This window comes from Periophthalmus magnuspinnatus, chromosome 10 (assembly GCF_009829125.3).
Source record: "Periophthalmus magnuspinnatus isolate fPerMag1 chromosome 10, fPerMag1.2.pri, whole genome shotgun sequence".
NCBI lineage: Eukaryota > Metazoa > Chordata > Actinopteri > Gobiiformes > Gobiidae > Periophthalmus > Periophthalmus magnuspinnatus.
Genome location: NC_047135.1, coordinates 36,275,949 through 36,289,098, shown reverse-complemented (window position 1 = coordinate 36,289,098; position 13,150 = coordinate 36,275,949).

The window sequence follows — 13,150 nt, the reverse complement described above, 5'->3', positions numbered from 1 at the left end:
ACTTTTCCAATTCTGATCAGATTATTGTAGCGAGGAGACAATATTAAAATTTTGACGCACGATTATTATGACCAAAATAAACCAAAGCAGTTTAATGTCCTCACATGTGGACACCAGGACCTCGTACAGAAAAAACTTGTATTAAGGCCTAGACAAACCAAAATGTGGAACCAGGTCCTAGGAGGTTATAGATTTTTAGATTCATTCAGCAAACTGTGCAGTCGCTTGTGCAAAATGCTGTTCAGCTAGAGCTAACCTAGCGATAGCAAAGTCGACACAAACACAGATTCGTATAAATCCAAACTAACACAAACTACATTCAACAGTTTATTTCTCATGGTCTGTTACTCATGATGGCGATTTTCGGGTTAAGTTTGTCAAACGATGTGAGATGTTTGTCTCGTAAATGTGCTCTTCAGATCGGTGGCTCGTCTTGTTGGTTTTGTTTTTCAAATCCATGATAATTCCACACATCAGACTTCACCTTCTTGAGTGGAGGATATAAATGTGTGGAGTCACCGGGATCAGGATCCACTGCCCACGAGCCACGACGCGACTGAGGTGAAGAACCATCCCCGATTCAGAACAGGCAACAAGTTTCACTGCTATGACAGAGCGCCCCCTTGTGGACAAACACCAGAATTAACATCTAAACATCGTATTGAAACTGAAAACATGAGGCAGTTTGGTGACGTAAAGGCGATTATAATTCAAACATGGATTGTCTTTCCAAACAAAAATATCTTCTTTAACTCTCCTCTCAAACCATTTCTCAGATCTGAACCTCACTCTCTTCAAATCTGCAGTTCGTGTCTTTGAGATGGAGATGAACAGCAGACTGAGGTCCTGAGCTGCTCTTTCGATGGTGTTGGTTCATTCTCTAATGAGCTAAACTGTAAACAAACAGGTGTGTTAGCTTCAGTGTCGTTAGCACCTCCTTCAGACAGATATAAGGCAGTGTCCAGCAGGAATCTGACCAGAACTGAAGAAGCTTCTTGGACGAGCAGCCAAACGTCTTCAGTCTAAAACTTTTGTCCAGTGACAGAAGTGAATTTTTCTTTTGCCGTGGATCATACCTGGACGACCGAGGGATTACACACACATCTTTCATGCTGTATTTTTCAGTCAGATGCTGCGTCTAACAGGTGTTTTAAGATGGATTCCTCCACATCTCCTCTATATCTCATAGTTGATCCTTGGCTGGGCTCTGGGCTGTCACTGGGAGCGTTTCATGTCTGAGCTGGGGAGAGATCAGTGGAAATCCCGCAGGAGCCTGATGTCTTTGATAATCGACAGGGTTTATACAGCGTCGCTTTGTAACCACGGCGACCGTTCACGGGCCGCTCCGGTCCCCGTGCGTTTGTTCCCAGGACCGAACGCTCCGTTTCCTGTTTGAGTCTCAGGGAGAAACGTGTCTGACGGTGACAGGGATGTGCCGCCGCTGAGATGGTTTTCTTAAAGTTAGTAGATATCGTACTCCAAAATAACATAATAGGGTGAGTCTTACATGAGCAGATTCACAAGGAAACTTTATTTTTTATGAGCAATAGACTCAGACTGAATCATCTGAACATGTTCTTAAAATAATAACCAATTCTCTGCAAATAGTCGCCTCTAACTTCTTATACCAGTGTGTGGAGAAACTAGAAGCAAAAGCAGGTGGAGTCCAGAGTACAGTGTTCTATTATGTGTTAAACATTTAGTCTCAGCTTTGGGTCAGTCCCAGGCCTGTGTAAAATACAAGAGAAACAAGGACAAGCATATACTGTGTTTAAATGGACGTGGGTAATCTGTTAGTCGCCATGTTTCATACAGGAAGTGATCATGAGCGCACTCCAGCTCCATCGTCTCTGTCCCCTCTGTCCTCTCTGTCCCCTCTGTCCTCTCTCTGTCCTCTCTGTCCCCTCTGTCCTCTCTCTGTCCTCTCTGTCCCCTCTGTCCTCTCTCTGTCCTCTCTGTCCCCTCTGTCCTCTCTCTGTCTCTGCTGCTTCAGACTCATTCTGGTCTTAAATGTTCGTATTAACCCTCTACATGATCCTGGGGTTTTTATTTCACTATTGTGTTTGTAAATCAAGATATGAACATTAATAACAGACAAATCAGGTCCTTCTTTCCCCGAGGTCGCTCCTGTTAGCGTTAGCAACAGGTTTGATTGACAGCGTTGCTAAGCGCCGGCTCCCTGTTAAACCAGTGGTGTGGGCGGGAAGGGGCGGGACCTTCAGCAGCCTCGCTCCTGATTGGCTCTTTGGTTGCTATGATTCTCACAGTGGGAAATCCACATCTGGATCTCTGCTGTAAATTGAGCCCTGTCAGCTCCTGTACCTCGATAAAATAAATAAACCCGTATTACAAAAAGAGGCTGAAGTGTAACTCATCAGCTGTATGTGATGTTTGTATACCAGTTTAGTCTCGTCGCCATAGTAACAGAAGTACTGAAGGTGTAGATCAGCCGAAGTATTAGGCATCGTATCTGAAGTATGTGTACTTTTATGGTCAGAGTAGTTGTGTGGCTGGTGTGGGTCATGTACTCAGTGTACTTGTGTACTGAGTGTGTGTACTGAGTTTACTGTGTGTACTCACTGTACTGTACTGCGTGTAGTGTGTGTACTCAGTTTACTGTGTGTCCTGTGTGTACTGTGTGTACTGTGTGTACTGTGTCCTGTGTGTACTGTGTGTACTGTGTGTACTTTGTGTACTCAAACATGTTGTCGTGCAGATGTGTCTCAGTTTACTGTTTGTGTCTCTTGTTTGGAGCTGAGGCCTTGGCCCATTAGTTCGTCTCTTTATTTAGACACAAATCTGTGACGATGAAAACGAGTAAAGGACAAAGTCTTTGTAGTGAGATGAGGTGAGTGACCACAGTGTTCCTCTTGTGTTTGTGTACTCTTACGTAACAAGGACAGAACAAATATCTTAACTCATCACTATTCAAGAGCCAAACACGAGTCCAGTGACAAAATGTCGTGTATTGATTTTTAACATTTGCTGCTCTGCTTAAATTATCTTTTTACATCAATCAAAACGTTTCCTCAAATACAGAATAAACACATTTGTATAAATACATGGGTTTATGTTTATTTACAGCGTTAAACTGTTGCCTAAGATTAAAGGTGCCCTGTGTAACTTTTCTGGTGGAGGGTCTTTCACCTGCTCGTCTCCATGGAGATGTCATTATTTAAACCTACACTGTATTTATTCAATTACAAGCGTTTTATTGCTCAAAACCTGCACATGCAACCTCCCTGTGTGAGGGTCTGACTCCGGAGGTACAAGCTCCAGACGTGTTTTTGTGAATCGCTGAGATGAGCCTCACACTCATGAGCACGACTGAGATAAGACATAAGTTAGATTTATTCAGAGAACTGGACCCCCCAAAGTCTGGAGCAGAGACACAACTGGACCACACACAGCTGCTCCCCAAAGATCTGTGCCATAAACGTAGAAAGGTTTAATGCCACACTGTGAAACAATCCAGACAAATCAACAGCATCTCCATGGAGACACAGATGCTTTTACAGTCCACACAACGCTGGGTAAAGTGAATCCTGCTTTGAGCTGGACTGAGGTGGTCATAATGTTCTGGAGCGTTTCACAGACGCAGCTTAACCCCGTGTGACCATATGGTTTATACATGTGACCGTCGTTTATACCAAAGTGTGATCATAGATTTAATCAAAGTGTGAATTATCCCGGTGTCGTCCCCACCTCAGATCGGCGTATACGCTCTTCTGTTTTTATCCCTGAAATAAATTATTCAGCAGCTGTGCATCTAATGAAGTACTGAGGGCCCAGATGGCGCTGTTGACCTCGCTGAGCGCGCTCTGTTGTAGGTGCGGCTGAGGCGACCGACACGTGTCGCCGAGCGCACGTCAACGTACAGCTCTGGGTCTCGCTCCATCTGCGCCGAAAACAATAACGCTCCACAGACGCAGACGTGAACGCGACTTCTACTGCGGTTTAATGGGCTGCCAACCACCACGAGAACCGTAATGGATCTGTACGGCAGCGGGACGCACACGGGACGCACACGGGACGCACACGGGACGCACACGGGACGCACACGGAGGGGTGACTGTCAAAGTAAAGAGAATATTGTGAGCGCCGGTTTGAACATGTGCCAAATCTGTAACATGTTAAAATAACTACGTCTAATTGGTCTTAATAAAGCACCAAGCGTTGTGTTCTGTGTCCTGATTGGCTGTTGGACTGTAGACCATTGTGTCGTGCGTCCTGATTGGCTGTTGGACTGTAGACCATTGTGTCGTGCGTCCTGATTGGCTGTTGGACTGTAGACCATTGTGTCGTGCGTCCTGATTGGCTGTTGGACTGTAGACCATTGTCCATCAGTCTCCTCCGTGCCGTGTCTCCTGTCCAGTACAGAATGTGTTCAGACAAATTTACATAAACGTTGGATCTCAGTGTGACTCTGAAGTGCTGTACGTTTGTGATTTGTTTTCTCCCCGACAAAACCCACAATGTCGATGAAACGTTCTGCACCGACAAAGACGCCGACGAAGGTTTGAACTTTGAGAGAGTTTAAACGAGAGAGAAATGTGAGAAAATGTTAACGCCTGTGTGAGAAAAGTGTATAAAGTGTGTGGTGAGGGGTTTTACAGACAAAAACAGAGAATAATGTAAAAAATAAAGATGATACTTGCGGGTTATTTTTAGAACACGATAAACGAGAGACCACTGTATTGGTACGCGGAAATATCTGCTCATCGAGGTTAAAAGTTACAGCGGTGAATTTGGAGCTGAGTTTTATATTTGTAATTCCGACCGCGAGTGTCCTAGCAACCAAAGAGCCAATCAGGAGCGAGGCTGTTGAAGGTAACGCCCCTTCTTGCCCGGGCACTTAGCAATGCTGTCAATCAAACCTGTTGCTAACGCTAAAGGAAAGAAGGCGCCTCATATGTCGTTAATGTTCAGATCATGAGTTATAGTGAAAAGTAGAGAGGGTTTATAACATTTAAGACCAAAACGACGAGTCTGAGCAGCAGGTTAAAAAAAATAAAAAAATAAAGTCAAAATAACAAAAAAAACAACCTCAAAATAAAAAAAACAAAACTTAAAATAAATAAAAACAAACTCAAAATAACAAAAAAAAAAACAAAAAAAACCCCTCAAAATAACTAAAAAAACAAAACTTAAAATAACTAAAATAACCAAAAAGAAACTCAAAATAACAAAAAATAGATAAAAAAAAACCCTTCAAAATAAAAAAAACATCTCAAAACAACAACAAAAAAACAAAACTTAAAATAACTGAAATAAATAAATAAAAAGAAACTCAAAATAACAAAAAATTAAAAAAAAAACTCAAAATAAAAAACATCTCAAAATACCAAAAAAAAACAAAACAAAAAAACAAAACTTAAAATAACTAAAATAAAATTTAAAAAAAACTCAAAATAACAAATAAAAATAACAAAACAAAAAAAAACAAGCAAAAACTCAATAACTAAATAAATAAACTTTAAAAATAAACTCAAAATAACTAAAAAACAAAACAAAACAGGATCATATAGAGCGGGTTAATATAAATGTTTAAGAACATTTAGAACATGGCGGTTAGCAGGTTAGCTATGTCCGTTTATAAATACAGTCCACAGTAGAGACGTGAAAAAACCCAGAACGAGCGGAGGTTTTAATCCGCTGCGGCTCATTATTCCCCGTGTGCGTCTCATCGATGCTTTGAATCTTTGAAAATGGGTTTGTACATTTTGAAGTGGGCCACGTTTTATTTTCCATTAATGAACATATGTTTTTGAAATGAATCACTCGCGGCCGAAGCTGTCGCATTAAATCCCATGTGTGTCAAACCGTGGCGAGGTCTATTGACATTTTCCACTTCCGCCTCATTTGTGGCTTCATAAAACGACAAATATAATAACACAAATAACACGGCGTGGAGAGGGAGACCCGGCGCGGCGTGAGAGCGGAGAGCGGACGCGTTGAATGGGACGGATATAAAGAGCCGCTGAAGTGGGCCGCGCTCCGTACACTCCGAGCTCAAACTCCCACCTCCCCACAATAATTCCGAGCACTCTCCTCCCGGTCGTTCCGCCCGTGGTCGACCGCGCGGCGACATAAGCTGTTTATTTCAAAATCAGGCCATGTTCTGTGTTTCTGTGCGACCCATTAGACGACATTAGACAATTTACTGGTGAATTGAAAAGTATTAGTTATATAAGCGTCGAAAGTAGGACGAGGATGTAGTAAAAAAGAGAGAGAGCGAGACGCGGAGAGGACGAGGACGAGGCCGAGGTCCGACCAGCGACAGGACACGGGTTTAATAAAGTCACACGCCAAAGATGAACGTGTGTAAAAAAAAAAAAGTGAAGAAAAACGCCGTAATCTGGTTTATCGATACTGGAGCTACACGTATTTCACTTTACACGATGTTTTTGAACGAACGCGGTTTTGACGATGAGGTTTTCGACTTAAAAACATCGAACGACTTTGAGACGTGACGCGCCAACGACGACGGAAACGAGGGAAAGACACGGAGCTTTAGGAAAAACATCTGTGTCGTTTATTTTGATTTCTTTGTTTTTATGCATTTGTCACCTCCAGAAACAACTCCCCTCTGCACCTCCTCACTCCCCTCTGCACCTCCTCATCATCTCCTCATCACCTCCTCACTATCCTCTGCACCTCCTCACTCCCCTCATCACCTCCTCATCATCTCCTCATCACCTCCTCATCACCTCCTTGCTCCTCTCATCACCTCCTCGCTCCTCTCATCACCTCCTCATCACCTCCCATCACCTCCTCATCACCTCCTCACTCCTCTCATCACCTCCTCGCTCCTCTGATCACCTCCTCACTCCCCACAGCACCTCCTCCCCACCTCCTCGCCCCCTTCACCACCTCCTCACAATCCTCTGTACCTCCTCACCCCCCTCCCCACCTCCTCGCTCCCCTCACCAGGACAAAGCCTCAGACTTCGGGGGCCCGATCCTTCGCCGCCGCCGTCCCCGCCCTCTGGAATCACTCCCCCGACCCCCCGAGGAGCCGGGCCTCGCTGCGGCGCTTTAAATCACTCCTAAGACCTCCTCTGTTCAGCGCGGCGCTCCCCATGACGATGATTTCCACCATCGCCTCCTGTTTCTCCTCTGTGAGTCTGTTTCATCATTAATATCTCCTTTTTTGGCCGTGGTCACATTATTATCGTGACGTTTAAATCTCTTTTCCTTGGCGTCCGTCAGGCTTCGATCTGCCGCCCTGTCGCCGGCGCCTCCTCTCCCGTCGTTTAAAGCCTGTTGTGCGTCTAACGGATCGATGGAGTAAAACGAGCATAAACATAAAGCTCAGGAGAGTTAGAGCGAGGCGTCCCTCCTCCAAAGGCTGTTACGCTGAAAGGAGCGATTTAAGTGGCACTTTGGATCCATATCACCTGATCTGAAGAGTCATAGACGTTAAGGCGAAACGGGAGCGAAACAGGAGCGCTCTCCTGTGTGAGGGCGCGCTGGAGTAGATACTGCAACTACGACCATACTTTACTGTAGTACTGCAACTACGACCATACTTTACTGTAGTACTGCAACTACGACGATACTTTACTGTAGTACTGCAACTACGACGATACTTTACTGTAGTACTGTGATGGAGCTGGAATCAGGCCTTTAAAAAACAATGAACCGCGAGCGAAAGGAACGAAACCACTTTGAAAAGCGTCGAATCAAACGTGTTCAGACTTTTCAGATCGTCTGATGTTAAAGACGTTTCTCATTTATCGACCCCAAGATGTGTTTGAGTTTAATCTTTGACTATTTTCAAGATGCCATTTTGTCGATCTGCCGCCGTTTAACCTCCACCTGTGACACGCCCCCTGTGACACGCCCCCTGTGACACGCCCACTGTGACACGCCCCCTGTGACACGCCCCCTGTGACACGCCCACTGTGACACGCCCCCTGTGACACGCCCACTGTGACGTCCGCTCTTCCTTCTCCAGTTTTATTTTCTTAATCGTTGATACTCGTAGATTCTGCAGCGTCGCGTCGTCATTTTGGTACAAATATTAAAAACGCTCTGCTCTAGTGCGACGTGGCTCTGTCCATAGGGGGCGCTGCAGTGACACGACTCTTTCTTGTGATGACGTTTACGGCGACGTCAGCTCCACTGGACTCTGTGGTTTTCTTGTTTGTTTTATTTTGTGGTTTCAGATGAATATTGTGATTTAAATGTGTAAATTATAACAGAATGATCCACAGAGATGAGAACCATAGAGACTCAAGCTCATTACGCTTTAAACAGGTTATATTTGTTTTCTCATTTTATTCTAATCTGAAAATTCTTGTTTCCCCCTGTCCCCTGAACCCGCCCACTGCTCTGTGCTCCTCTGATCTCCAGTGTGTTTGTTCTGAAGCAGTGAGCCGTGTAATGTTCCGCAGTGTTGCTTTTCCATTGAATAAAAAACAAAAACCTTCCGTCTCTTCCGTCGTGATCAGAGCTTCATGGACGCTCGAGGTCACGTGATGATGTAACGTAGAGCGACATGTGGAAAGCAGCGATGGAACCACACACACACACACCCCCCACACACACACCCACACACACTCTGGGGGTGAGGGGGGGTGAGTGTCTTGCCCAAGGACACAACGACGCATTGATTTGTGGGAGCTGGAATCGCACCTTGGACGGAGCAGAGAAATGTCTTCACTCCTACAACTTGATCCTTCACCGCCGCCGCCACCGCTCTCCCCGCCCTCTGGAATCACTCCCCCGACCCCCCGAGGAGCCGGGCCTCGCTGCGGCGCTTTAAATCACTCCTAAGACTCAGCGCGGTGCTCCCCGTGACGATGATTTCCACCGTCGTCTCCTCCTGTTTGTCTTTGTTCCTGAAGCGTCCACAGTCTGAGCCGTGGTGTTTACGCCGAGAGCTGGATTTGAACCGTCAACCTTCAGGTCCAGGGACAAACGCTTCACCCACTGAGACGCCGCCGTTTCAAACGTTTCAGATCAATATTATGATTTAAAATGTTACAGAATAAAAACTGAACATGAGGCTCTTAAATCAGACGAGTGGACAAAAAGAAAAAAAACACTTCTGGCTTTAAATTATATAAAATGCATCAGTAAATTTATGAAAACGGCGAATGGAAAGTAAACCATGAGGACCTCAGGCCCACGCCGCTGACACGGGCGGGTCACATGATCACGAGGAGGCGGGGCCGACCTGTTTCCTGTCGACGGCGCTCTGCCTCCAGCGACTCCAAGAATCTCATGTGTTTAAAAAAAAACCTGATTATGACTTTTTAGCCTTGCAGATTTGCACCGCCCCGGTCGGCGCCACAGCGAGGTCCCGCTCCATTAGGCAGCGCATCGCTCCGAGCTCAGACGATTCTTCCGCCGCCGTAGACACCGCCGCAGACCCGGGACCTCATTCCTCACGCTTCTGTCTGATCAGGTTTCATGAGTGTCATGTCTGCCTCCTCCAGAGCTCACTGCGGACCTCGAACTGCACAACGCACAGGACCTCAAACTGCACAGCACACAGGACCTCAAACTACACAGCGCGCAGGACCTCGAACTACACAGCGCGCAGGACCTCGAACTACACAGCGCGCAGGACCTCGAACTGCACAGCGCACAGGACCTCGAACTGCACAGCGCACAGGACCTCAAACTGCACAGCGCACAGGACCTCGAACTACACAGCGCAGAAGACCTCAAACTCCAGAGTGCACAGGACCTCAAAATACACAGTGCACAGGACCTCAAAATACACAGTGCACAAGACCTCAAACTGCACCATGAAGAGGACCTCAGACTCTCCTCACAGCTCAGAGGACCTCAGACTCTCCTCACAGCTCAGAGGACCTCAGACTCTCCTCACAGCTCAGAGGACCTCAGACTCTCCTCACAGCTCAGAGGACCTCACTCCACACTGTGATGTCTCTGTGGTGATGGGATTAGACCCTGTGGAGCAGCTCTGCTCCTGTGGACATGGCCCCTCCTCACCCCCTTCACTGTCACCATGGGTCACATGGTCATGTGGTCAGGTGGTCACATGGTCACATGGTCATGTGGTCATAGACTAAAGAAGTGGCCCTCACCTTCAGCTCATGGAGGTGAATGTGGATTTATCTTTGTCCATGTACAGTGTGTGTACAGTGTGTGTACAGTGTGTGTACAGTGTGTGTACAGTGTGTGTACAGTGTGTGTACAGTGTGTTTATATGTTTAGAGTCTATGAAAGGACCAAGTGCTTTTATTTCCACACATTTGATCCGTACACACTCTGCGTGTGTAACTGTGACTAATGTACTTCTTCTTACTCGTGCTGTGGAACTGTGAAATATTGTTGGTGATTTTTGAAGCTCGGCTGGAAACGAGGAAATGAGTCTCCCACGTCCACAGTGCAGGGAATAAATGCACCTGACCCACCTGTAACACACTGAGGACCTGTAACACACTGAGGACCTGTAACACCCTGAGGACCTGTAACACACTGAGGACCTGTAACACTCTGAGGACCTGTAACACCCTGAGGACCTGTAACACACTGAGGACCTGTAACACACTGAGCACATGTAACACACTGAGCACATGTAACACACTGAGGACCTGTAACACACTGAGGACCTGTAACACCCTGAGGACCTGTAACACTCTGAGGACCTGTAACACACTGAGCACATGTAACACACTGAGGACCTGTAACACACTGAGGACCTGTAACACACTGAGCACATGTAACACACTGAGGACCTGTAACACACTGAGGACCTGTAACACACTGTCACAATGGCACATTTTGAAGTTTGATAAATCACTGAGATAAATGATCATATTGAAACTCACAAAAACCAAGAGCAGATTTAAACAACAAAAATTTTAAATATAAAAAATCATGAGCTGCAAGAAATAAACAGCAGAATGAAACATTTGAGTCGTTAGTTTGAGTCTGAAATGAGTCAGACTTTTATGTCTTAAATCTGATCATCGACTCTGGATCATTCTGTTAAAATTTACACATTTTAAATCACAATATTAACCACTGAATAAAAGAAACAAGAAAACTGCAGTGTCCAGTGGAGCTGACGTCGCCGCAAACGTCATCACAACAAAGCGTCGCTGTAGCGCCCCCTGTGGACAGATGCACATTTTATTTAATTTGCACCAAAATGACGACGCGACGCTGCAGAATCTACGAGTATCAACGATTAAGAAAATAAAACTGGAGAAGGAAGAGCGGACGTCACAGTGGGCGTGTCACAGGGGGCGTGTCACAGGGGGCGTGTCACAGGGGGCGTGTCACAGGGGGCGTGTCACAGGTGGAGGTTAAACGGGGGCAGATCAACAAAATGGCGTCTTGAAAATAGTGGATTAAAGATTAAACTCAAACATGAATCAGTCCAAATAAAACTTCAGAGACTCAACGAGAAGAAACGACTGAAACAGGAGAAACATCTGAACAGACTGAACAGGTTTAAAGCTACACTGTGGAACATGGACAAACATCTGATCAGTTGAAGGACACGTCTGATTTAAATGAAAATGTGCAGCCGTTTCATCTTTACATGTGTCAGATTACCGCGGCGTCCTCGTCTGACTTACCTTTACTACGTCTCCGCTTCTCCGGCTCAGAATAGTCACAGGTCCGTTTCCCCGGCAACCGCCCCGATCCACCGCGAGCCGACAGACACGGAGCGGCGATAAAACACACGCTCAAACAGAGACGGGTCTGTTTCACACACCGGCCCCTCGCTCGGTCTGATACAGAAGCTCGGACGCCAAAGCGATCGGCGTGAACGCTTTTACGCTCCGAGACGCCATCGGAGTTTCTTTTGCTTTTCAAAAAAAAAACCTGCGTCTCCAGAGGACGAGTAAAAAACAGTTTCCGTGTTTGAAATAATGTAAAAACAGAAATGAGTTTGGTCACAAGAGGAGGGACCGAACGCACAGGCCCGCGATACGAGACACGTCTAATTAACGGCGAGCTCGTCCACGTCCAGGGACTCGCTCAGTCGACTCCTCTGGGGACGGCGGACATGTTATTTTCTGCAACAATTTATGTGAGAAGAAGAAGAGAGAGAACTGCAACAGGGAGAAGAGAAAGAGTGTGTGGGGGTGTGTGTGTGTGGTCACAACAGAACACACACTTTAACAACACACACACCACACACCAACAACACACACACACTTCAACAACACACACCTATAGAACACACACTCACTGCAACAGGGAGAAGAGAAAGAGAGAGTGTGGGTGGGTGTGTGTGTGGTCACAACAGAACACACACTTCAGCAGCACACACACACTTTAACAACACACACACACACCACACACACACACACATAGAACTATCATGACAGTTGTGGATCATTGAATTTGTATTGATCTAAAATCACAAAATAAAAGAAAGGAGCTGATCTCCACCTGCTCCACCTGCTCCTCCTGCTCCACCTGCTCCACCTGCTCCACCTGCTCCACCTGCCTCTGTCTCTACATCACCTGCTCCTCCTGCTCCACCTGCTCCTCCTGCTCCACCTGCTCCACCTGCCTCTGTCTCTACATCACCTGCTGCTCCTGCTCCACCTGTCTCCTGTCTCTACATCACCTGCTCCTCCTGCTCCTCCTGCTCCTCCTGCTCCACCTGTCTCCTGTTTCTACATCACATTTGTCACAGTTGTTGTGCTGTTACTCTCCATCAGGGGGAGCTGTTTGCTGCGTGGCTCAGGGGTAAACAGGCTCGTGTTTGAGGCTCATTTCTCTGATGTCATCACCTCCAGGTCAGACTCGTCAGGGGTCAGGGGTCAGGGGCGTCTGAGCTCGGGGGTAAATTGGGGCAGGTGGAGGTTCAATAATGAACAAACGAGACTCCAGCGTAAAACTATAATGACATTTACTAAAGATAAAACAGAGTTTGAGTCGCCTCCAAAAAACTAAAAGACTGAAACAAAGAGACAGAGTTTTACTGAAAAATGTGTTTTAAAAAACAAGAGTCAAGTTTGAAACGTCTGGAAAACATTTAAAAACATTAAAAATAATCAAATCAAATGACACTTGAGTCGCTCTGACCTGGAGCTGCCACAGGTGGAACAGAATGAAGTAAAAGTACTAAAGTACTAAAGTACTGCACTGAAGGTACTTTAGGTATCTGTACTTTCTACTCTACTACATGTTTGAACTGGAATGAA